Source organism: Anser anser (assembly GCF_964211835.1).
Source record: "Anser anser genome assembly, chromosome: Z".
In the NCBI taxonomy this organism is placed as follows: Eukaryota; Metazoa; Chordata; class Aves; order Anseriformes; family Anatidae; genus Anser; species Anser anser.
Genome location: NC_139723.1, coordinates 38,075,925 through 38,100,247, shown reverse-complemented (window position 1 = coordinate 38,100,247; position 24,323 = coordinate 38,075,925). Strand labels below are relative to the sequence as shown.

The window sequence follows — 24,323 nt, the reverse complement described above, 5'->3', positions numbered from 1 at the left end:
ACTCCATCAAGAATAATTTAATTGGAAAAATTATTTTGCCATGGTATCCCTTAGTAAATAGATACCAAGAGAACAGGTTCCCTCAGTTGTACTCGCTGTTAAAAAAAAGCACACAGTAACTTCATAAAACACTTCAATGTGTCTGTGCTGCTATTAGTATGGGACAGTAAATCTTTGGATCACGTTTTTAGTGCAAATATTGGTGACCGGATACTCACTTTCTGATAGTATTTATCACCTAGTCAGAATATTTTTGAATGAGGAAATATATGCATGAACATATTCCACTGGAGGAAAGAAGGATCCTTTAGCAGCTTTTAATTAAAATTTATTTTTCACAGTGCCTGAGTGGAAAAAGAAGTGACCAAAGGAAGTGTTGTGGCAGAAATAGTAGAAAAATACATTGTGTTTGTACTAATTTGCAGAGCTACTCTTGGAGGTTCTTGCCCAAAAGTATCACTCATACAGAGGTGTCTATGCAATTTGACTCATAAATAGGCATCAGCATTTTTGTTTTCTCAAACTTTGGCATGTACACTTGTGCAGGCATTACATAGAAACTGCTGTTGCATGAAAATTTTAAATACAGAATTTCACTTCGTCAAATTGCATTCTTAAGGTTTCTTTATTTATTAGCTGGTTTCTATTGCTTATATGCAGCAGAAACACACACACATTCCTGGCTTTACTAGAAAGAATTAACTTACTGAGGACTTACTCACATGGCATGTTAAATTCAAATCAGAAGAGTCTGTTTATATCCCAGCTCCTCTTGTGTTTAAATTGCTGTAGACCTAAACCCGACCTTGGCTCTGCCTGTCCTTGTTCAGATGTGTCTCTGGACCTACCTGCATATGCATGTGAAGTAAATCAAATGGTTTAAACTCAGACTAGTCTATTTAAAGCACATCACTCCTGGGCTACCACAGTCATTTTCTGAAGCTTTTTTGAGTCTGTTGCTGCCACCCACATTTAACCTTGGACAACAGGATTTTTCAGCTGCACCAGTATTCAGCTCCCACTTCTCAAGTTGTCAAATAAAGATTCAAGCAGTCAAAACCCTGAAAATGTTAGCAGAGTTTTTGCTTTCAAGTTGTTGTCAGGTAGCTAAAAATTAGTTTTGCAAAAGATTAGAAGAAATGATGAGAATTTGTTCTTTATTGATAGAAGTAGGCAAATCCCAGTAAATTAGATGTAAGTAGTAATTAAAAAGATGTGGGGAGAGGCAGCATAACCTCCTTTTTGTCGCCTTCTCTTCTGCTTTAGTGACTTTGGTAGAGCTTAGTGGCTGCCAGACTGTCTCTTCTACTCTGCTCACTGCATACCTGTTAACCTTTCAAACTGCTTTTCAGTCTGCATCCAGACATCACAGCAGAACTCCATTTGCAGGCTTTGGATACCTGCGAGTAGCTTTACAAACATTCACAGTGCATTTGGTAGATATTTTTCTGCTTGTATGCAGAGAACCAAAGACTGTAAAAACATTTCCAGATTATGTAATGCCATTTGTGGTATCCTGTTCTAGTTCTTGTATGCAATATGATCCCTTCCAACCCAAGCCATTCTGTGAATATATAAAGATTTTGAGATGGTTTATACTTCAGCATTTTCAATCTTTCTGTGTCGTTATACTACTTTATCTTGGGAATTGTATAAAATTTTGAAGCATTCTTCCTCTTTTCTAAGATGGCCCCTCTTAATGACAGAAAATATCGTAACTGACTTTCTGTTTTTCCACCTGGGCAGTTAATTACACGAGTCTCCTAAGGCAAGCAAATACCTGCAATGGAAACAAAAGAAATCCCAGGCAGTATAGTTAAAACACAGAGAACAGGTGTTAATGTCTCAGGGCAATTCTAATGTTAGGCATTTTCTCTGCTTTCCTTAACCTGATTATCAATGCTTACAGTAGGCTTGCAATGACTGTGCTGTAATTCTTTTTACAGTTTCAACCCATAGACACTTTGGACATTGCACAGACACTTGAGACATGCCAGTCTGTGGTCAACTGGGACCTCTGCAGTTAGCCAGAACTGCAGTTAAATTATTGAAAGTGTTTTGGCAAGCATTTTTCCCAGCTCCTTCAGCTCCCTTCAGTGGATCCCATCTGGCCCCATAGATCTATGGGTGTCCAAATGGTATAGTAGGTCTCTAACCGTTTCCCCTTGGTTCATAAGAGCTTCATTCTGCTCTCTGCCTCTGCCTTTCAGCTCATCAGGTTGGGTACCTGGAGAAGAATTAGTCTTACTAATAGACTGAGGCAAAGAAGGCATTAAGCATCCCGGCTTTATCTTTGTCTCTTGTCACTGTGTTTCTCCTCACATTCAGTAAAAGATGGAGATTCTCTTTAGTCCTCCTTTTCTTGTTTATGTACTTATAAATTTTTTTTTTATTGTCTGTTACTGCAGTGGCCAAGTTAAGCTCTCGCTGGGTTTTGGCCCTTCTAATTTCCTCCTACATAATCTCACAATGTCTTTGTAGTCCTCCTGTTACCTGTTCTTTCTTACAAAGGTCATAAACTCTCTTTTTTTTTTTTTTTTTTTAATCCTGAGTTCATGAGATCAGTTGGATAAATGACCTGAAGTGGCAGAAGCTTACTCTCAGTGGGAAGATGAAAAAAGAAAAGATTGATCGGCCTTGCTGCCAAGCCTCATGAACCTGAGAGTAGATGTGAGAAAGACAACAGGAATGTGTAGAACACAGCAGTGGGCAAGACAGAACTGGTAGTCAGCTGAAGTTCACCAAGGAATAGCACCCTGAAATGTTCTCCCTAATACAGACTGCATGCTCTGAGCTGCTGTGTAGTATTATTTCTGGCCTCATAATTTCGCTCAGTGGTTAGGGATGCATTGCCATGAAACTGACACTGAGTCAAAGAAAGATCACCAAAGAAGCAATTAAACAAAAATGCAGAGTGTCTCCCAAACTCTGGAGGAGATTCCTTATGCTGTATTTTTGTTGGGCATTAATACAGCAATGGATAGGAAAAGTGGTCACAGCAGAATTTCCTTTATTCTTGCAAATGCTGGGGACAAACAATTAGTTTGTTGTTACTGTTGTTATTGTTTTCTCTTTAAAGTAGTGCTATATTAGAACTAGTATTGCAGAATTTTGTTATGTGAAGCTGCATATCCTCCTGTTTTGGCTGTAAATTGTTGTTCAGGTGGGTCTTGCAGGAAAAATGAAAAAGAGAAAAATGCTTTCAGGTCCTTTATGAGACAGTCTATTCTTTATTCTAAGAATAACATATTTTAGTAAAGTAAACCAATTAGAAAGCATAATATATGTGTGTGTTGTGATAGTGATTCTAGGTCACTGCATGTTTATGAATACACATATTATATATGTGCAACAGGTATTTTGCCAGGAAGACCCTATTTGTTCTTATGCACAGGTAGAAAGAGGTTTGTGACAAGCTCATGTGCAGGATGTAGTGAAAGATCTACTGATCTGGTAGATAAAGAGATGTGCCTTTTCTGTTTCTGTTGTTAGAATACTAATGTTCTTTCTGAACATGATTATCACTAGAAGCTCTTACTGGCATTAACACACCCCGAGAATATGAACAGGTTTTTGTTTCTGATCCTTTTCTGCGGGAACCAAGTGTTGGGTGAGATGTATGCAAGAGCATGAAGCTCTGGCTTTAATTATGAGGCCTCCCGGATGTGGCTATGTGGTGAAAATGCATGCTGTGCTTCTTGGTATATCATGAGCTATCATGAGTCAATTATGAGACTGGGTACTTTAAGAATTAAGAGATATTTTTGCATCAAGAAGGGATATATCTGATTGAGACATATTGTGACAAAAATGACAATGGGTAGGGGAGAAGTACCACTTTAAAATATGTAAATCTATTTCAATAGAATTTAGCTAAGGACCACCATACTTGATAACTAGGAAGAAAAAAAAAAGCATCCTACTCTCCTCAAAAATGAAATACTTTTTATTTCTTGCCTAGGAAAACAGGCTTAAAGGATAAAACAAGAACAGAAACCCACATGCATTATATTTTGAGCTTTATTTCTGAAGAACAGTATAGGGGGGTTGGTTTAGGGCTGTGTATAGAAATAGCTTTTCTCATATGTGTGTTGCTAGGATTTGATGTCAAAATTAAGGGGTATACAAAAATGTTTTTTTCTTACTTCTTTGTCCTTACTACAACTTAGAAGAAAGTTGAAATTCTGCCTCAGAATATGCTGCTTTTTCCTAGATTTCTTTTTGCACAGACCCTGCTCTATATGGTTTTATTCATGCAAAAACTGTATTAATTTTAGTTGTTTCACCAAAAAATGATAAAACTTGATCTTTAACTTTGGAGAAGGTCAAGACTAATGCTTCTTTTCAGATGTTTCTGCTTTTTCTTAGGAAATTCCTTTCTGTTGGACTGAAGCAGCTTGATCACATAATCTGATAAATTTAAGAGGATAGTATGTAACGTGGATTACATACAGATGTAGATAAAACTGGAAGAAGAGTTGGCATTTGTGGCTTGGTTCTATCAAACAATCGCCATTACAAGTAGCAAGTATACTGGCAACTGTTATCACATGGAAGTGTTTTACACTTCTCAGATTTTCTGGCTATGGTGACCATTCAAAATAAATAAATAAAATTACAAAAAGAATACATAACAGATGCTACTTGTGTTTCATTGGAGAGCAGTATATCCACACCCTTTAATAATGGAAAATTGTATTTTCACCTTACCAGTTCTACAAGTCAGAGCACCTATGACAGATAAAGCTATAGTCTACTTTTGCGGCATTTCATCAGAATTCCTAGTCAATCTGCAATTACCATAGCTGTTATGTGAATAGAAGACAAAATTTAACTTTTTCTGATAATAATGAGTGTACCAGAAAAAACAAAAAACAACAACAACAAAAAACACCCCACAACATATTAAAACCTGTAATTTTTAAGCAATGCTAATTTTTGATGTTGTTGTTCAAAAATGCCAGTGTAGTTTCCATCTGTCTGTCTGTCTCTCTGTTTATCTATCATCTGTCTATCTACCCATCCGTATATTTTTATAAGCTTAGTAAATATGTTGTGGAAGTTGCAGGGACACCTAAAAGGTAATGTCAAGGTACTAAATTTACAGGTAATTTTATTCAGCTTAATTTAGTCTAGCTTCCAGCTAGTACAATATTAAAATCAGTAGATGAACTTGTATAATTTCAGCCTCTCCTTGGGGGATTTGACTTGTTTGGAGCAAGAGAAGCACTTTAAAATCTTAAAAATACATTTTAGGTCTATGTGACTATGCTTCAGTGAAAAAGCTATCATCTTTCAAGAGAAGAGATTTGATAAATTATTTATTTGAATAGTGAACATGAGAAGCGTGTCTGGCATATAAGACATACTCAGATCAGTGTGTGTTAATTGTTAACTAAGTAAATGGCAATTTTCCCTTAGAATTTAATAGAAAGCTTATCTGTATTTTTTTCAGTTATGTTTAAATAAGATGATATTAATGACATTTAGGTAAACTGCTATTACAGAATGAAAAAATTCATGTAAGTATAGTGTATGATCATAGGTATTTTCCTGCTAAAACCTACAACTGCTAAGCTGTTTTCAGTTAACTCAATTTACATCCCAAGTGACTCCAACAAAAGTAAGTACAGGCACTTTAGGTGCCTCTCTGAAGATCCCTATAGTCAATAAAAGTTTGGCAATTGATTTTTAATGTGGCAAGGATTCACTTTAAGAATTTACTGCAGCTAAATGAAATCTGAATTTGACCTAGTAGAATTATATAAGCATGTCAAGTGTTGTGGAAATCCCTAGGGAAAGGAATCATGACAGTAACATTAAAAGAAGGTTAAAGTCAGGAAAATTACAATTTTTTCAACCCTTTTCTTCTTCTGGGATTTTGAGACATCACAAGAAAATAATAAAATTAACTTGTTTTAAAGTAAATTGAGACTGACTTATACTTTTAAAATATCCTGCTATACTAGTGCTTTCATATCGTAATCAGACATTTTTATCAACCTAAAAGATGCAATGGCATCTGTGAAATCTAGATGAGCTGGAGGTTTTCAGGAGTAGGTTCCTGTATCCATAGCCATGCTAAGTGATAACAATTCCATTACATCATTCGTAAAACCACTGCATTCTGCATAAGAGCCGATAGATAAAGGCCATGTATGTATGTATGCCTGTATTGTTTTGTTTTTTTTCCCCTTGAGTATTAGCATGTCTACATGATTTATTCAATAATGAGTTATTTCACTTAAATTTATTATATAATCCACTAGAAAGAAACATGAATATGCTGGGGAAATCAGCCTGTATAAATTTCCCCCTTCTCTTCCCTGGATTTAGTATTTCTGGTGGAATATATGTGTTGTGTTGGAGCTCTCCCTCCATTCTCAAAGTCTGCCTACACAGAAAAACAGTAGACTACAAGCAACCAGTAGGCTAGTTACTCTACAGATATGAGACCCCAGGCAGTCTGCAGCAGTTAGCTCTGTGGTTCATGGGACCCAACAACAGTTACTTTTTAGAAATTACCTCCCTGGCACACAGTGTAGACATGAGTTTGCTCAAAATTCTTTTCTAAAACCCATTTCTTCTGGGTCTTATTACTTGTTATTATAGCTCAGTTGAGGGGTTCTATCCTTTTTGATGGACAAGCAGAACTGGAAAACACCTATGTCTTCTTGCATCTTCAGTGGGATAGCTGAGTCAGTTTGTACAAATTAAAGATTTCTCTTTCCTTTCTATAAAATACAGTTTTGCAAATAAATCCTATGCTCTGTTTCTGTATCCAGCTTTGATGATACAGTGTTTTTAATGCAGATTTCTTTTGGTGTGTAGAAGCTAGTAGTGAAAGAAAGCTGGGCAGGGTTGTTATGATTTTTACCGTATTTCTCAACATTACACTCCCCCTCCTGCCATGAGTACCTGATTCTCCTATAGCTGTGGTCCTCCTGTTTCTATGGCTTTGAACTTAACCCGATGTCAATGAGAATGGACTTTAGGCTACAATGTCAAGTTTGTTACTGCCTCTGTAAATGTCAAATTATATCCTGTACTGCCCTGTTATTATTAAGCTAAAAAACAAAAAAGGAAACAAACAAATAAAAGACAAAATAAATTGCAGATGTAATATATTTTATCAATGAGCAATATGATGTGCTTGCCCTCTATAGCCTCACTGATAAGACTGTCTTTACTTCTCTGCTCCTATTTTTCTGCCAGTCAAGTTAATGGGATCTATAGAGATATGAAAAATGGGGATTTTAATGTATGAATACCAAAACCAACAACAACAACAAAAATAAAATTTCCCTTTCATTAAACTTCATAAAACAATCTTCCACCAGGAATATTTTTATATGCTATTGCTTTTCTAAGATAGGGAGACTATTCACTTTTTTATTTACATCTAGTTTTATACTGTACTTTTCTCTGTCCTGAATTAACCACCTTTCAGGTTACAATGGAGTTTACAAAAACATTCACTACATCATTTTATCTTGTGCCATTACTGCAACTAGTTTATTTTTGCAATGAAAACCAAGAATTTATCTACTAAACTGAGAATAATGGCTTCAAGAAGCCATTGGACAGCCTTTATGGCTAACTGCATTAACAGTAATAAAGGAAGTTTGGTTCCCAAGCTAAATAACCCATTGCCAATACTATGTAAAAACAGACGCATGCATTTTCTATAGGAAGTTGCATTCAAACATATAACAATGTATTTGAATGAGATTTGCAGAGCTGTGAATACAAGGCATTAGTAGTTTTTACTTTTTATTTTTTACCATTCCATCCTCTAATTTGTATAATCTGAGTGCATTAAATAAATAAATAAATAAAAATCAATTATTGCTGCTGGAATTAAATTTTCAATTACTTTAGGTTAAATCTTTGAAAACTGTGTTTCTAATAAGCCCCCAAAAATCCTTTACAAAAAGGTCTAAAATATTATCAGACAACAGTTGAAAGCATTTGAAATTTCCCATTGCTGGTGGTAAATCTATTTAATCATTAGCCAGGTTTTCCTTTGTTGCAATTTGCACCAGACAGGAAAAAAAAAGATTGCTATATATTGTTGATGAAATGCTTGGCACAGTAAAATGCAGTTAGTAACAGAGTTACTATAACTCAGCCAAGCGACATTAATGACCCAGACTCAAACTGCCCACATGTAGTCATTGGGAGAATGTGCCTCTGGGAAGGTTGCTTGGCCTCAACTAATGGTACTGCAGAACGTCCCAATGTTTCCTGCTTTCTAATAGTGCTGAACACATAAAATAATAAGAAAATCCTAGCCTCTGGGGTACAGTGGTTGCTTTTATGCTGTCATTTGTTCCATTGCAGGCTTTCCCAATAGCTGAAATTGTTTGCAAAAATTTATTATCTTGTTTTCTCAACTGACATGAAATCCTGTCTGCACTGGGATTCCATGGCAAAGTTCTTGTAGTAGAGGGGCACAGGAGTCTGCAAAGGTGGCCTCTGTGAGCAGAGCCCAGCAGCTGCCCCATGTCAGAGCAGAGCCAGCTCCAGCAGGCTCCAAAAGGGACCCAGTGCTGTCCAGAGCCAAGCCAGGGAGCGACGGTGGATGGGCCTCTGGGAGAGTAGATTTAAGAAAGGGGAAAAAAACAACAACAACAAAAAATTGGCTGTGCAGCAGCAGCTGGGAGAGAGGAGTGAGAAGCAGCCCTGCAGCCCCCCAGGTGAGTGCAGGAGAAGGGCAGGAGGTGCTCCAGGCAGGCAGCAGCAGTTCCCCTGCGGCCTGTGCAGGGAGAGGCCCCTGGTGGAGCAGGCTGTCCCCCTGCAGCCCATGGGTCCCACACGGAGCAGATCTCCACGCTGCAGCCCCCCCGTGGAGGAGCCCCCGGTGGAGCAGGTGGATGTGGCCTGGAGGAGGCTGCGGCCCATGGAGAGCCCCCGCAGGAGCAGGCCCCGGGCCGGAGCTGCAGCCCGTGGAGAGGAGCCCACGCAGGAGCAGGGGGTCTGGGGGGAGCTGCCGCCCGCCCGTGGGGGACCCGTGCTGGAGCAGTTTGCTCCTGGGGGATGGATGGACCCCGTGGTACGGAGCCGTGTGGGAGCAGGTCTTGAAGAGCTGCTGCCTGCGGGCAGCCCCCGCAGGCTCAGTTCGGGAAGGACGGCATCCCGTGGGAGGGACCCCACGGGGAGCAGGGGCAGGGAGGGACCGTGAGGGAGCGGCGGAGACAAAGCATCAGGGACTGACCTCAGCCCCCATTCCCTGTTCCCCTGCGCTGCTTGGGGGGAGGAGGTAGAAAAGTGTGGATGGGAAGAAGATGTTTTTAATTTTAGTTGTCACTTCTCCATTCTGTTATCAATAAGCAATAAATTTAACTTTAATCTCTTATGTTGAGTCTATTTTGCCCAGGAATGTGACTGGTGAGTGATCTTCCTTTCCTTACCTCAACCCACAAACTGTTTATTTTTTTGGTTAGTTGGTTGGTTGGTTGCTTTTTTGTTTGTTTGTTTCTTTGTTTTGTTTTGTCTTTTTTTGTTGTTGTTGTTGTTTTTCAGGTGGGGAGGTTGGCAGGGTGGGGACACATTGTGTTTTCTCTCCTTGCCCTTCTGAGAAGTGGGAGTGAAAGAACATCATGGTGGTGATTCAGCTGCCCATTGTGTTAAACCAGAACATTTTCCTACTAAATATGATTTTGCCTCAGTCTTAGATGCATGCACAAATGAGCATGTCTGCAGATGTTGGTGGATCCTCTCTGCAGAAAAGCAACACAGTGAAGATTTTGGTCAGATCAAAATTTCCTAATATGAAGTATCACAGAGCCAATCCAAATATTCATTGGTCTAAAGAGGCTGTTGACTGCAAGAGAAGTATATAGGGCTAAACATACAGACACACAAGTTCAGCACAGATATGGATGGACACAGTTGTACTTTCATTCAGATGCTTTTTTTTGTGTGTGTGTGAAGGAAATAATTTGTCTTTGCCGCAGTAAATGAGTTTTTTTTTGTTCTGTTTTTGTTTGGTGCCAAAAGTGAATTTCCTTTCTCTCTCTTTTAAACCTCCTTTAGTGAAATGACTCTACTGGTTTTATTAGCTTCATAACCAGTCTCTTTATTTCTTGTGTATCTAGGATTCTGATAAAGCTGGAAGTGTTGGAACAGCTTTTTAGTAATATAGCTCCAAGCTGCTACAAGTGAAAAAAAAAAAAAAAAAAGATTCTGGTTTGGCTGATTGTGGTAACAAAGGCTCATTTCAAATCTCTGATCCTCTTTTTTTTTAAATTCTTTTTTTCCTCCCCTATTCTCCCCCAAATCAAAAACCAGTCAATATGTTGGATATTTTTGTCTCATTTCAATTTGATTGCTTTGAGGCTATGCACTGACAGGAACTATGAATTCATCAAGTCTTATTTCAGTATTTTGCATCATTCATCATTTTGAATCCATGTCGATATTTCTTTACTTGGGGTTTAAGAATCAATTCTCTAACTCCTCTAGCTCCCTAGGAACTTGTATACTTGTTCTTTTTTCTTTTCTCAGCCCACCTATGTACACTTAGTTATGTTTCTTTTAAAAGTCACTTGTCATTATGTCATATAACTAAAGGATTTAGTAGACAATACCTTGCTTGTTATTTATCCCAGCAATACTGATTAATCAAATAGTCCAATAGCACTCACATTTTCTGATGGTACTGATCTAGTGTATGTTATTTAACAGTTATAATTCCTTTTTTTATGTGGCTGTTGTTTGACCAAGGTCCATAGTTACCTGTATTGATGCTTTTTCATTTCATGTAAGGACCTTCTATTTCATACAGTCAAGTATGTAATGTAAATACATACTAATGTATCTGTCATCTCATGTCATCTGTCTAGACATAAAGTATGTGCAAAAAGTCCTCTAGGAAGAGTTTCCCTGTGAATGTCAGGAAATGCTTCACTATGCAGATGACTGAACACTGGCACAAGATGCTCAGAGAGTCTGACAGCAGACTGGTAGAGTCTCTATCCTTGGAGCTCTTTGAGAAACATCTGGACGTGGTCCCAAGAAGCCTGTTTTATGTGATCTACTGGAGCAGGGGGGGTTGGCCAAGATGATTTCTAGAGGTGCCATCCAACCTCAACTATTCTGTGATTCTTTGAGTTCACTCTACAATTAATGAATCACTAGGAAAGCACATTTCTGTGGGTTGACCAACCTGTATAATGATTGTTTTTCTTTACAGTGATAAAAATAATTAATCCTCCAGGATAGCCTATTCTGGTTGTCTTCTGACACATTAAATGTTAAGAGCGCATATGTAATGGCATAAAAATGTCTCCATTCATGAGAGCTAGTCTCCCAAATACTGTTTCAATGCCAGCTGTTCAACATACCAAGCATATGTGTGTTTTTAAGCAGTCACAAAGGCTCTTTTTGGTCTTGAGTGCAATCTCTAAGTTTGAATAAAAATACTACTGTGATGAGTTTACCCACAGTGCTGCCCAGTAGTTGAGACAGATGTTCTGAACTAAAGAAAGAGCTGAAGTACAGATCTCCAGACTGTGTTAACTGAGAAGTTCCTTGAGGTTGCTTGATTTAGAACAATTTAAAACCACACCAGATTATCAAAAGTTGAGTTATCACTTTATTTCAGCAATTACTTTGAGGCAATCTCATCCAGACCACAGAGCAATGAACCTATAAAACTAGAGAGTTTATTATTATTATTATTATTTATTTATTTATTTATTTATTTTCTGGAACTAAGATAATTTTAAAGTAGGAATGGAAACCAAGAACTTTACTGCCCTAATACAGTGCTGCTCTGTTTACTCTGAAGGCATTATCTCTTCTACTTTTTTTATACATAATTGTTCTAAACTTTAAAATTTGCTATCAAATTTTAACTTGGTTAAATGTTATCTCTATTCTTAGTTGAAACAGAAGAGAAAGAAAGCAGGGTGAACAGTTCTGGTTATAACAGATGTCTTTATGGTCTCTGCCAAGGTTTGGTGATATAGGTGTTTTGGTGTTTGGATATTTGGCGTTTTGTGCAAGCACTTAATTTATTGCCATATTTTTAATAAAATGCTACTGATTTACTCTGAATGAGACCTAAGCTGGCAGGAAAGGATTAGGAAGTCAACAAAACTGGTGGAAAAGCTTAAGAGAGGTGATGAAATGGAAAGCACCTGGAAAGAAATATTGGAAGAAAAAAGCACAGAAATAAAGTGTAAATGCAACATAAATAGAGAATCAAAGAAGAAATAACCAAAATAAAATGAAGGCAACTGATATGGCAATTTTAGGGTGTGCTCCTCAGAAATATAAAGTGCTCTATCAGTGTGTCTATACATCCAAACCTCACCAGTGGCACAAAATCTAAGATGATTTGACTATGATCCTACAGAAGGTTAGCAAATGAAGCAAAAGAGAGGGGAAATTTGTAGCACTAACAAATAAAATACATGAGAAGGAGAGAATATTCCAATTCTTGTAACTAGCCCTCCCCAACTAAAGGGACTAAAATATTAGAGAGTAAAACAGAACCTTCTCATTTTAGAGAGGGTTAAAAATCTTGATGTAAGGGTTGAGAAAGGATTAACGCTAGATTTGCATCAGAACACTATATAATTGATGAAAACTGATGGGAAACAGAATAAGAAGTGACATTGTGCCCATAAAAAGGCAGTTCGAGAGTGTCTGAACTGACTGCAGTGAACTTCACCCTGCAAATTTACTGAATGTTTCTTTTCATTTGGCTGTAATGGGAGCATGGTAACTAGTTTCAATGTCTTAAAATAAATTAAAATATCTAAACTTCAACAAAAGTAATTCCACCACAAATCTTTGTGAGTTTTCAATACTGCTTTACATATGAGCCTGTTAGTCCATTTACAAAATATATAGTGAACTCTAAATTAGAAGTTTCTTGAACCTCTTTGAAGATTATTAGAGCCACTTTATTCCACAGTGTATTAGTCATGTGTTACAGCCACAGTTCACACACTTTTAGAATATCCTTAGGCACAACATTTAGATTTCTTTTTGAGTAAGTGAAGTTTGTGAGACAGAAATTAGCTCTTTGTTCCCTTGACTTGCTGTGGATTTCTCAACTCAGCTATGTATCATTTTAATACATTTACGGATCCCATGTCTATTAAAGAGTCCCTTCAAGTAAAGCATTCACACTTTATGGTCATAATTTCAGAATATATTACACTATTTCATATTAATATATTTGATACAAAAGAAGATAGAATCATAGAATCTATAAGGTTGGAAAAGACCTACGGGATCATCTGGTCCAATCATCACCCTACTATCAATATCACCCACTAGACCATGTCCCTAAGGACAATGTCCAACCTTTCCTTGGACACCCCCAGGGACGGTGAGTCCACCACTTCCCTGAGCAACCTATTCCAATGCCTGACCACTCTTTCTGAGAAGAAATTTCTCCTAATTTCCAACCTAAACCTCCTCTGGTGCAACTTGAGGCCATTCCCTCTAGTCCTAGCACTAGTTATCTGCAAGAAGAGGCCAACCCCAAGCTCCCTTTTGGGTAGTTGTAGAGAGCAATAAGGTCTCCCCTGAACCTTCCAACTTCCTTTTGGGTAGTTGTAGAGAGCAATAAGGTCTCCCCTGAACCTCCTCTTCCCCAGGCTACACAACCCCACTTCCCTCAGCTGTTCCTCATAGGGCTTGTGTTCCAGGCCCTTCACCAGCTTTGTGGCCCTTCTTTGGACACACTCCAGGGCCTTGATGTCCTTCTTGTAGTGAGGGGCCCAAAACTGAACACAGTACTCAAGGTACAGCCTCACCAGAGAAGAGTGCAAGGGAATGATCACCTTCCTGGTCCTGCTGGTTACACTATTCCTGATACAAGCCAGGATGCCATTGAGCTTCTTGGCCACCTGGGCATACTGCCTGCTCGTATTCAGGCAAGCATTGACAAACACACCCAGTGCCTTTTCAGCTTTTCAACCATTCTGCCCCAAGCCTGTTGTGCTGCATGGGGTTGTTGTGACTAAAGTGCAGGACCTGGCACTTAGCCATGTTGAACCTCATCCCACTGGCCTCTGCCCATCAATCCAACCATTCCAGGTCCGTCTGCAGGGCCTTCCTACCTCCTGGCAGATTGACACTTTCTCCCCAACTTGGTATTGTCTGCAAACTTTCTGAGGGTGCACTCAATTCCCTCGTCCAAATCACCAGTAAAGTATTAAAGAGAATGGGTCCCAACACCAACCCCTGGGGAACACCACTGGTGACTGATCTCCAGCTGGATTCACCACTACTCTCAGGCCCATCCAGACAGTTTTTAACCCTGCAAAGGGTGTAAAATAGAATCATAGAATAAAGCAAGAGCCTGCTTCAAACATAAGAAGGGTTTCTTTTTATCCCTTTGCTTACAGTGGAAGAACATTATTATAAGTATGGTGTTGATATGAGTATGAAAGATTCTTCTCAGAAGATGCATGGTGGTTACGACATGTTTTCCAAAATCATATCATAGTTTTGTCAAGATGATATCATACATCTTAATCTCTTTACTTGCAATTCAAGCTATTCATGAGATTTCTGGCTGTTCCCTGGTCTCCTTCTTCCAAATTTTACTTTTCTGAAGTCAGAGAATGATAATTGAGTGGTTATTTGGCTGTGACTCTGTGATTTACTATTAAGATAAACACTATTCTTCCAGATAACTAGAAGTTGAGAGGACTGTGTTGGACCCAGGGCAAGAGAAAAGTGTGCCTATTGACACCATTCTGCATTTTGGACAGAGAAGTCCCTCTACAAAGCCAAGAGATTTCTTGGAGATTAAATCTGTTCTGTGAGCTCCTTAAAAACTGGTATTCTTCTGGTGGTTCCTTAAAAACTGGTGTTCTTTTGATACCAAGAATTCAAATGTGATACAAATAATGTTTTGGAGATGGAATATGGAATAAAAATGGAAAAGAACAGGAGGCATCAATAAAGGGAATGAAAAATTACCTTGTGCTTCCTCCCTCCCTCACCAAAGTACTCTTTATGCAAAACAAAGGTTAACAAACAAGAAGAAATCTTTACCCTTCCTCTGGTTGTTCTTCACTGTACTTCAGGCACTTGGTGTGCTCCTTACACAGTCTTCTTGATGTTGTAAGCTATGAAGAACCAAAATAAAGGTTAGTAAAACCTAGAAACAATCTTTATATTGTTCCATGTAGAAAATCTATATTGGTATATGTTTCTGACTTCAACCAATGTTTGTCTAGGAGCTCAGGGATCTTTAGTATACATTTTAAGAGACTGACAGCCCTCATTGCCCCTTAATAAGGTCTTTGAGAACTTCCTGAGAAATTTTATCCTTCCCCCATCCTTAAATTCTGTGACTACATAATTGTGTGTGTCTGGTACCTAAAGGCTTGTAAGCAAGAAAAGGAGATGGGATAGATGCTCTCAGAAGTATCTAAACAAAAAGAAGCAGAGCCAGAAGAAAAGAGCCATGAAAGAGAAAGAATAAAGACTACAAGAACTGGATTATAAATACAGGTGAAAGATTTGATGCAAATCCAGCACAGGAATGCCTAGCAGATACATGTATTTTTATTATTTTATTTTATTTTATTTTATTTTGTTTTGTTTTATTTTATTTTGTTTTATTTTATTTTATTTTATTTTATATCAGACTGTGAAGTTCTTTGTACAGTGATAAATATATTGCAAAGACTTTTTATGTTAATGCTATTGTGATATGCCATGAAATGTAAAGATTGTCAGACAAATTCTAGTTGGCGAAAGTGTCAACATAAGAGGATAAATAAGTCTAATTTCTATCTTGAAGCTAGGGGACAAATAAAATGGTTAAATAAAGAATAGCGGTAATGAGCATCTGTCTGAAAAATGATGTAAGTCCTGATGCAAATATATCAAGGTACATTATTCCAAAAGGTGGGGATGGCATCTTAGAGGTCTGTATCTCTAGTGTAATTATCTGACATCATGCTTGTGCTTTAGCAGCTATGTAAGGCTGCTATATAAGGCTACCCATTAGGAATTGTGCTGACAGTAAACTTTGATCAGAACAGTTGCAGGGAATATCTGATAAGCACAAAAATCACCTAATATGTTCTTGGTTGTCTTTTAATAATAATAATCTGATCTGAACAGAAACAATGAATTTAACAGTTATATAAAAAAAAAGGCACAGTGGACAGAATCAGGAAAGAAGTTTTCTAGTAGAGCTGATATCCTTTATCAATTTTAGTTATCACAAGTATTGAAATTCTATCAAATCAAGGCATATAAAAGACAAATGTTTTCAGTGGTTCTTGATAAGTTTTTGAATAAAACATTTATTTCAGAAGTAGTTTGTATAAAAAATAAATATAGTACTATTTTTTTAATTATTATTATTTGTAGTATTTCAGCATGATGGAAATGTTTAATTAAAAAACACTGAGCCTACTTTTTTAACAATCTTAGAATAGCGATGTGTAATACAGTAGTATATTTACTATTTTTCAAGTCAGATGTTTATAGACAATGTTTCTAGGAAATTTCTAACTAGATTAAACTATTGAAATCTGCAATAATCTTTCAAATACAATTTTGAGGTATAAATGTAATGGTTTGTAGGAGGATTTACATAGTATTGAATCCTGAGGGAAGACAAATGTTTCTTTCAGGTGCAGATGGAGATTCTGCATCTGCAAATTTGTTTAAAATGGATTTTAATTACATTGGGGAAATTTAGATGTAATGATAGGTCTTTGTGTTGTGGTGTCCCATTTCTTACAGTAGAACCAGGAGGTCAGATACAAATACAATCTTTTTAACCTGTTCTATGGTTTTTGTTTTTTTTTTTTTCCTAGAGGTGAAATTCTTCTTTTTAAAGTGTTAATGGCAGAAATGAAACCATAATTCTTGACAAATGATTCCAGACATCCATTTCTACTATCATCTACCTCTTTGAAACCTCGGCTGGTGGTGGTTGTTTTCATCTGTAAAGCTTTTATCGGAAAACTATTTGATATTAAGACAAGATTATTGTTCTGGTACATCTTAAATATTGCAGAGTCAAATTATCTATCTTGTTAATTTCTTTGATTCTTTTCACTTAACTGACTATGTAATTCCTTGCTTGCCCAGTACATATATTTTGGCAGTGTAATTTTTGTTTCCTGCTGATTGAGCTCAAAGTTTCTCTTCTTGTGAATATACTCATGTGATGCTTGGCATGGTATGGTGAAAAAGAGAAAAGAGAGAGAGAGGAAAACACTGTGATAATGAAATATAAGCAGTGGGAGGGAGATAATTCAAATAATTCAGAAACAATATTTTTGTGAATTTCATTAGGTTCTTTATCTTTGATAGAATTAAATTTGAAAAAAAATAAAAAGGAAGGAAAAAGGAAAAAGAAAGGGAAAGAGAAAAGAAGGGAAAGGGAAAGAGAAAGGGAAAGGGAAAGGGAAAGGGAAAGGGAAAGGGAAAGGGAAAGGGAAAGGGAAAGGGAAAGGGAAAGGGAAAGGGAAAGGGAAAAAGTTTTATCTAGTAGAGCATTAGGTGAATTTGCTACAATTAGCTGTAGTTGTTCCAGTCCTGAGAAAGGCCATGGTAAGCTGAGTACTGTGAACATACTGGACATTATTGGTAGTCATTCACTTTGTTTTTCCTCTGAAGGGATTCACTGTTTTTCCTCCCCTAAGTGTGTGTGACTATAACCATTTACTGAGCAGCCTTTTGGAGAAGTTGGCTTTGGAAAGGCATGTTAATTTTTGACTCATGCTGTGACGTGGCTGACCTTTTGAGTCAGTAATGGAGTTTGCTCCTAGACAGACCACTTGGCATTTCAAACCTGTGGAAATTTGGAGAGGAGCCTAACAATCACAGAAGGGGTGTTGAGCTGTTTCTCCAGTGCATGGCCATCTCTGCCTCTAACATGAGCTGAGCTGGGACTTTCTCATGTGATCTTTCTGTTTACAGGCAGAAATGACCAGGAATGTCTGTTTGGGAGAGGACTTAGAAATGCTTTTCCTAACTTTGTTTCATATGTAAGTTTTTGTAAAGAAAGTATTTTTCTATGTCTGTTTGTCTAATACACTATTTCTTTACAATGGGCATATCAAAGCAAAGTGCCTTTCACAGTTGTAGCCGGATACTGGGTCTTCCAGAAATTGCTGCTTTCTGTACTTTTTATGAAGCTGTGTCAAAACCAATTTATAGGTCAAAGATGTCAGGAAACAGCAAAATGCAGAGCTCTGAGACTTGACTAGAGGCAAGAAAGGTTAAATGCTGGTGTTCTGTCACAGCTCTAAAGCCAGCTGACAACTCTTTCTGAATAAGCAGCCCCTGATCAGTCAGTTCAGCTCTGAGATGGGGTCTCAGTCTCACGCAGTCTCACACAGAGAATTCCTTCATGCTGCACTGGCTGCTCCTGTTCCAGGACCTGACTGCTAGAGGAACTGATGTGACACTTACCCCTTTGTGTGCAGTTTTCTCTTCTTTCCAAAGATTTCTAAATACAGAGAAACAGCATCTGCTGCAAAGAAAGAACAAACAAGGTAGTAATACTTTTTTGCTGTTCTCTGCTAGGAGAATGTGTCTATTGTCACACGTTTGTGCATCGAATTAAAAAAAATGGTAATCATAGAATCATAGAATATCCTGAGTTGGAAGGGACCCATAAGGATCATCAAGTCCAACTCCTGGCACTGCACAGGTCTGCCCAAAAGTTTAGACTATGTGACTAAGTGCACAGTCAAATCTCTTCTTAAATTCAGACAGGCTTGGTGCAGTGACTACTTCACTGGGGAGCCTGTTCCAGTGTGCGACCACCCTTTTGGTGAAGAACCTCTTCCTGATGTCCAGCCTAAACTTTCCCTGCCTCAGCTTAACACTGTTCTCGCAGGTCCTATCACTGGTGATAACGGAGAATAGGTCACCTGCCCCTCCACTCCCCCTCACGAGGAAGTTGTAGACTGCAATGAGGTCCCCCCTCAGCCTCCTCTTCTCCAGGCTGAACAGGCCCAGTGACCTCAGCCGCTCCTCATATGTCTTCCCCTCTAGGCCCTTCACCACCTTTGTTGCCCTCCTCTGGACACCCTCCAACAGTTTCATGTCCTTTTTGTACTATGGTGCCCAGAACTGCACACAGTACTCGAGGTGAGGCCACACCAGTGCAGAGTAGAGTGGGACAATCACTTCCCTCGAATGCTCTGCCACTATGACTATTTAAATAGTAAAAGTGAACAAATGGGCATAGTGTGTATATATACCAGTGTGACCTAAGACTCAACCCACAGGCAAAGTGTAGAAAAACTACAAGCTAACAATGGCAAAAAGTCATGAGTTCAGCAGTTTGTGTCAATCCAGATATGCATCTAAATGCAGGAGAGATAGCAGGGCTTTTCTGAATCTGTGTGCTTAGGCTACAAATCTTTTAATATGAGATGCTTTCTTTTGCTACAAGAGAGTTACTTGCTTGCTAACACTGTGGTAAAACGTGGCTTCATGAGAAGGTGTGCATCAAGTTCTGAGCTATACTTGGCCTTTTGCATTTGTGGTACCATGATTAACAGAAACAGGGAGCGGAAAACACAGATGACTTAAAATGAAATAATTTAAAAAGAACATTATATGTGTGTAGGAACTATAAGGCTTATTTGCCACATGCTATAAACACTTAATAAGAAAATTCATATCTATCTCTCATATATTATGGAAAAAACAGGCTGTTCTCTTGCATTTTTTTGGCTTATCACTGCTCCGTATTTTTTATTATTATTATTATTATTATTGTTGTTGTTGTTGTTGTTATTGTTATTACTATTTCTGTTTGGTTGTCTTTTCAAACAGACTAGTCACAAGTTTGTTTAAATCAGACACAGAGAACACAGCTGAAATAATGGACTTTTTTGTTTTAACCCCCTCTGATGACATATTTTACACCGTCCTAGGGTTAAAAAACTTTCTTAAGATATAAAATGAAAACACTTCTCATAGAATCATAGAATGGTCTGGGTTGGAGGGGACCTTAAAGATCACCTAGTTCCAACCCCCCTGCCATGGGCAGGGACACCACCCTCCCAGGAGATCAGGTTGTTCAGGGCCCCATCCAATGTGGCCTTGAACACTTCCAGGTATGGGGCATCCACAGCTTCTCTGGGCAACCTGTTCCAGTGCCACACCTGCTTCTGAGTAAAGAATTTCCTCCTAAAATCTGATCTGAATCTACCCTCTTTTAGTTTAAATCCATTCCTCCTTGTCCTATCGTTATCTGCCCAAGTAAAAAACAATCCAGAACAGTACGTGTTTATTTGTGGCAATCTCCACAGCTTATTATGAAAAAGAGAAACTTTGAACCGTACTGAAGGCTATGGAAGAGCCCTGATTCCCACTCCCTTTCTCTACTGCTCTGATTCATTCTGTGCACTCCTTCTGACACTGAATATTTCTACTGATGATTAAAGTATTCAGTTGACTCTTTTCACATGTTAGGTTGCTTTACCACTTCCTTTCCAGGCTTGAAATCCATGGAGAACTGAGGTTGTGTATAGCAGTTTTATTCTTAGCCTAAACCAGATGAATTATTTGTACTTGACCAACTAATTTCACACAGAACATGTCAACTACCCTTTTGATTCAACGCATCTGGTCTTAGAGACAAAACACACCATTTTGTCTAGATCTAACCAAAAAATGAATGTTTAATATTAGGATTAAAATGTAAAATTGTATGAAGTAGATCTGAAAACACATTCATAAGAAGTTACAGCACTTGATTGCCAGATCACAAAAATCTTGTACTCAATATACAGTCTTAATGCAGCTAGCAACTGGGAATGCTAAGTGTTTTGTTAGTGGGCCTTAAAGAATTAAAGCTGTGACACTTCTAACAGTGAAAATTATAAACAATTCTCATTTTGCATGTATATATTATGTGCTCTCTTTGTAAGAAAAGTCATTTGATCATATGCACATATTTTAGCCCTAGGAAACTAGTCTTAACTTCTATTTTATTGGCTTGTTACAGTAATATAAGTTATATTGATCGGATTGTTTTCCTAACTGTATTTTGCAGTTCAATTGTTTCCAAATTATACCTTTAGCAACATCTGCGCATAAATGTCTGGTATTTGTGTGCAAAAGAGACCATCAGGTTATCCATAACGCATAGGTAAGCAGATTGTTCAGTTCAAATTCTGGCAGCCACAGAGATGCTCAGCACCATGAGTCCATTTGCTTGGGCTCAGCGGAGCACCTGTTGAAGAAGAATGCTTGCTCCTGATCTGAACTCAGAAATCACTGCTATTCTTGATATGTTCTTCTGATTGGCACACAGTTTTGTTGACTGTCTCTTTTGGGTTAGTCCTGCCTTCAGTCACACTGCATCTTGCCAATCCTGGATGGATACACCCAGACCCCATCTTGGCTGCACATCAGTATGAGCTTTCTCCTGCAAGAAAAGGACCCTTCCAGAGGCAGGAGACCAGGACTGCAAATGCCCCCAGGCTTTCCATTTCTACGGGGCTTAAACACAGTTGCTGGAGATACTATTTATTATTGTATTTTATCTAAATAGTGTATTTGTTTGTATAAAAGAGCTTCTACCTTGTGACCAACTCATCTATCATCTTGCTTGAGAGACTGAATAGTTCAAGATTCTTAAATCTGTGTAAGGCTTTTTCTTCATCCTTTGATTCATTTTTTATGGCCCTTCTGCATTATTTCCAGTTTTTCTGTGTATCTTTTTTAAAAATGAAGGCATCAAAAATATCTGCAGAATTCTAAGCTTGACATAGTAATGTCATATAGAGAAATAAAAATCATTCTGCTACTTCCATCCCCTGTACCTATCAATACACCAAATGACTGTATTGGCTTTTGTAGTTAGAACATTGCAAAGGAATCTTTAATTTTGTGGGTTCCTTCTCCCAGTTCTGAATTCCTTTTATGCTTGTACCTTTGCACTTAGCCATATTAAAATGCTTTTTACTTGAATTAGTCCAGCTTGCAAAAGCAAATCACATTGCCCTGTCTCCAAGTCAGCAGAAATAGTCCCGGAAGACTGCAAATATTTGTGCCAGATCATCCCATTTTGTGCATCCTAAATATGGTCATGCCCCAGGGATTTTCTATTACTAGAGCCATTACTTCCAATGGTCCTATTGATCAGAATAAATTAAACAAACTTTGCAGTGCTCCTTTCCCCCCCCCCCCACCCCCGTTACCACAGAAATAACAATTACAAAAAGCCACGGTGCTTCTCAATGTTGTTAATATTATCATACCTTGATTAAGTAGTAAGTCAAATACAATGTCTTGTAGGAGTGTTGCAAATGCTATTTTCTTTTCCTGAAGCTTAGACTATCCAGAACATGACATGAAACGTGGTTTATCGGTGAAGCTTTATAATGTTCTCCTGCTTTAAGTGCAAGTTTACATTTAATGAACTACCTAGTATTTAAGATTCTATCCATTAAGTCTGGCGTGCTATAAAAGCTAGTAAGAAATAAGTTGAACTTCATGAATGCACTCTTATTTCCCTTAAGAAGGCATTTATTTCTCTTGTAAACTCATGTTATTCCAGCATTAAAACACAATATCCACTTTAACTGTTACTGAATTTTTCCTTCTATAACTTTGTGAACTTTATCACAGTGGATGAATCTGAATTCTTATTCCACTTGATGTTTTTTTATTTTCAGTTTTCATGCAAGTCTTATATTAAAGTCATATAACAATCCCTTTTTCTCATTTAAGTGAGTTGACTTTCCTTAGCTCTAGATGTTTTTCATTTTTGATTGATTGATTCACTGTCTCTGATGATTTCTCTCAAGTTCTTTGGTATTTTTTTGGGGGGAAGGGGTGTCTCAGGAGGACAGGTAGGAAGGGATGGGAGAGCATGCAGTTTACCCTGACCTTTGAAACACACTTTACTACAGAATTTATTATATAGGCACAGCAGCAGATATCTTCCTGAGGAAAAGCATTATATGTAAGTGATGAAATGTTGGTAAAAATACCAGTTTCCTAGAATACACTCATTCTGCTTCCAAAGGATAACATGTAATTCTTTGTGATCCTTTTTTGATGGCGTCAGATGGTCTCTTTGATAGATTATTTGAAGATAGTTTGTGTATAACCAGTTATACGTCCCCCGCAGCTTTGTGATGAAAAAGCTGAAATAGCTCTGTCTCAGGAGTCCATGGCCAATTATTCATTTTCTGTTGGACCTTTTGGTATTTTAAGACTATAATCAATAATATACAAGCATAGTAACTTTATGATTTTCTCTGGCTTTATAACACTGAAATTAATCTAATGCTTTACAGAATAAATAAATAACTAAATAAAACTACTTGACCAAAAGCCACAAGTTTTGTTTATAACATTTGCTAGAGTTACTAAATATTTTATTTTTGTCTCAAGCAAAAATTTTGTTCTTAACCAAAGTGAAAAGCTCCATCAGCATATGGGAGAGGCCAGAAAAAGTGTTGAAAACACAATGTTCTCATCTACATGAATGTTGTTCTAGTACAGAAGTCTGTAAATAAAGGTATTTCCAAAGTAGTGTTCGTACTAACCTGGGTGCCCAGTAATCATACATAACAAGCATAACATACATGTTTAATTGATAAAATATTGATGCCACAAATGATACTCAGTGTGAGGTTTTTTATTATGGTCAACACAATGAAGAGGTTCATTTTCTAGAATGCTCTGAAAAAGCTCAGTAAGACCCTACTTTACTGTATCTCCCCTGGAATTATTAATGAACTGTTGTCTGAATAAAAGAAGACTTTGCTACCTGAGGCAAAGCTGACCAGAAAAGGAGATTTTGATCTGATGAATATTATTGTGAATGTAAAGACATTTTCTCAAGTGTTAGCTTTGGTTCATTATTTAATTTGAACCCGCCCTACCCTACACTGCTTTGCTACTAGGATTTGCCTTGTGAAGGTCCTCATGAATTTGGCTCTTTAAATGCAGACTCTTCCTCTCACTTGCAGTCATGGTATAACTAAGCTTTGAATTTTATTTTTTTTTTTGGGGGGGGGTTATATGTTCCTTTATTATGTTTCTTTATATCTTTATATCTACATTTATATCTACATTTTCAACTAGTGTTCTTAAACTTTGAGGTATGCTTATTCTCTACTCTTCATGTAGGCCCTGTAGTCCTTCAGCAACTGTTGATTTTCTGTTTACTGCAGTGAAAAAACAATGATTTACTTCAACACAATAGATTATATATTTCTCTAAGGTGACACCATGTCTATTTAACTTGGTCACAGAGCTAGAAATAAGAACATTGCCTATGCTCTTTCTGGTGGTCCGGTAAGCCCCGACCTCAGCGAACAAAACTGAGGAGAAACACTGCT

General features: G+C 37.7%; 2 long non-coding RNA genes across 2 annotated transcripts in view; one reads left to right on the top strand and one right to left on the bottom strand.

The window, feature by feature from the left end:
* The window catches only part of LOC310889436, a 61,882-nt gene that overhangs the window by 12,227 nt on the left and 25,332 nt on the right, over nt 1-24,323 (bottom strand). Inside the window, exons 2-3 of the long non-coding RNA XR_014576564.1 lie at nt 18,418-18,478; nt 15,028-15,101 (exon numbers count right to left, since the gene is read on the bottom strand). This is a non-coding gene — a long non-coding RNA (uncharacterized lncRNA). The remainder of the gene's footprint in view (nt 1-15,027; nt 15,102-18,417; nt 18,479-24,323) is intronic.
* Nucleotides 1-24,323, top strand: part of LOC310889437 — a 50,719-nt gene that overhangs the window by 3,302 nt on the left and 23,094 nt on the right. The gene's annotated exons all lie outside the window — the stretch shown is intronic.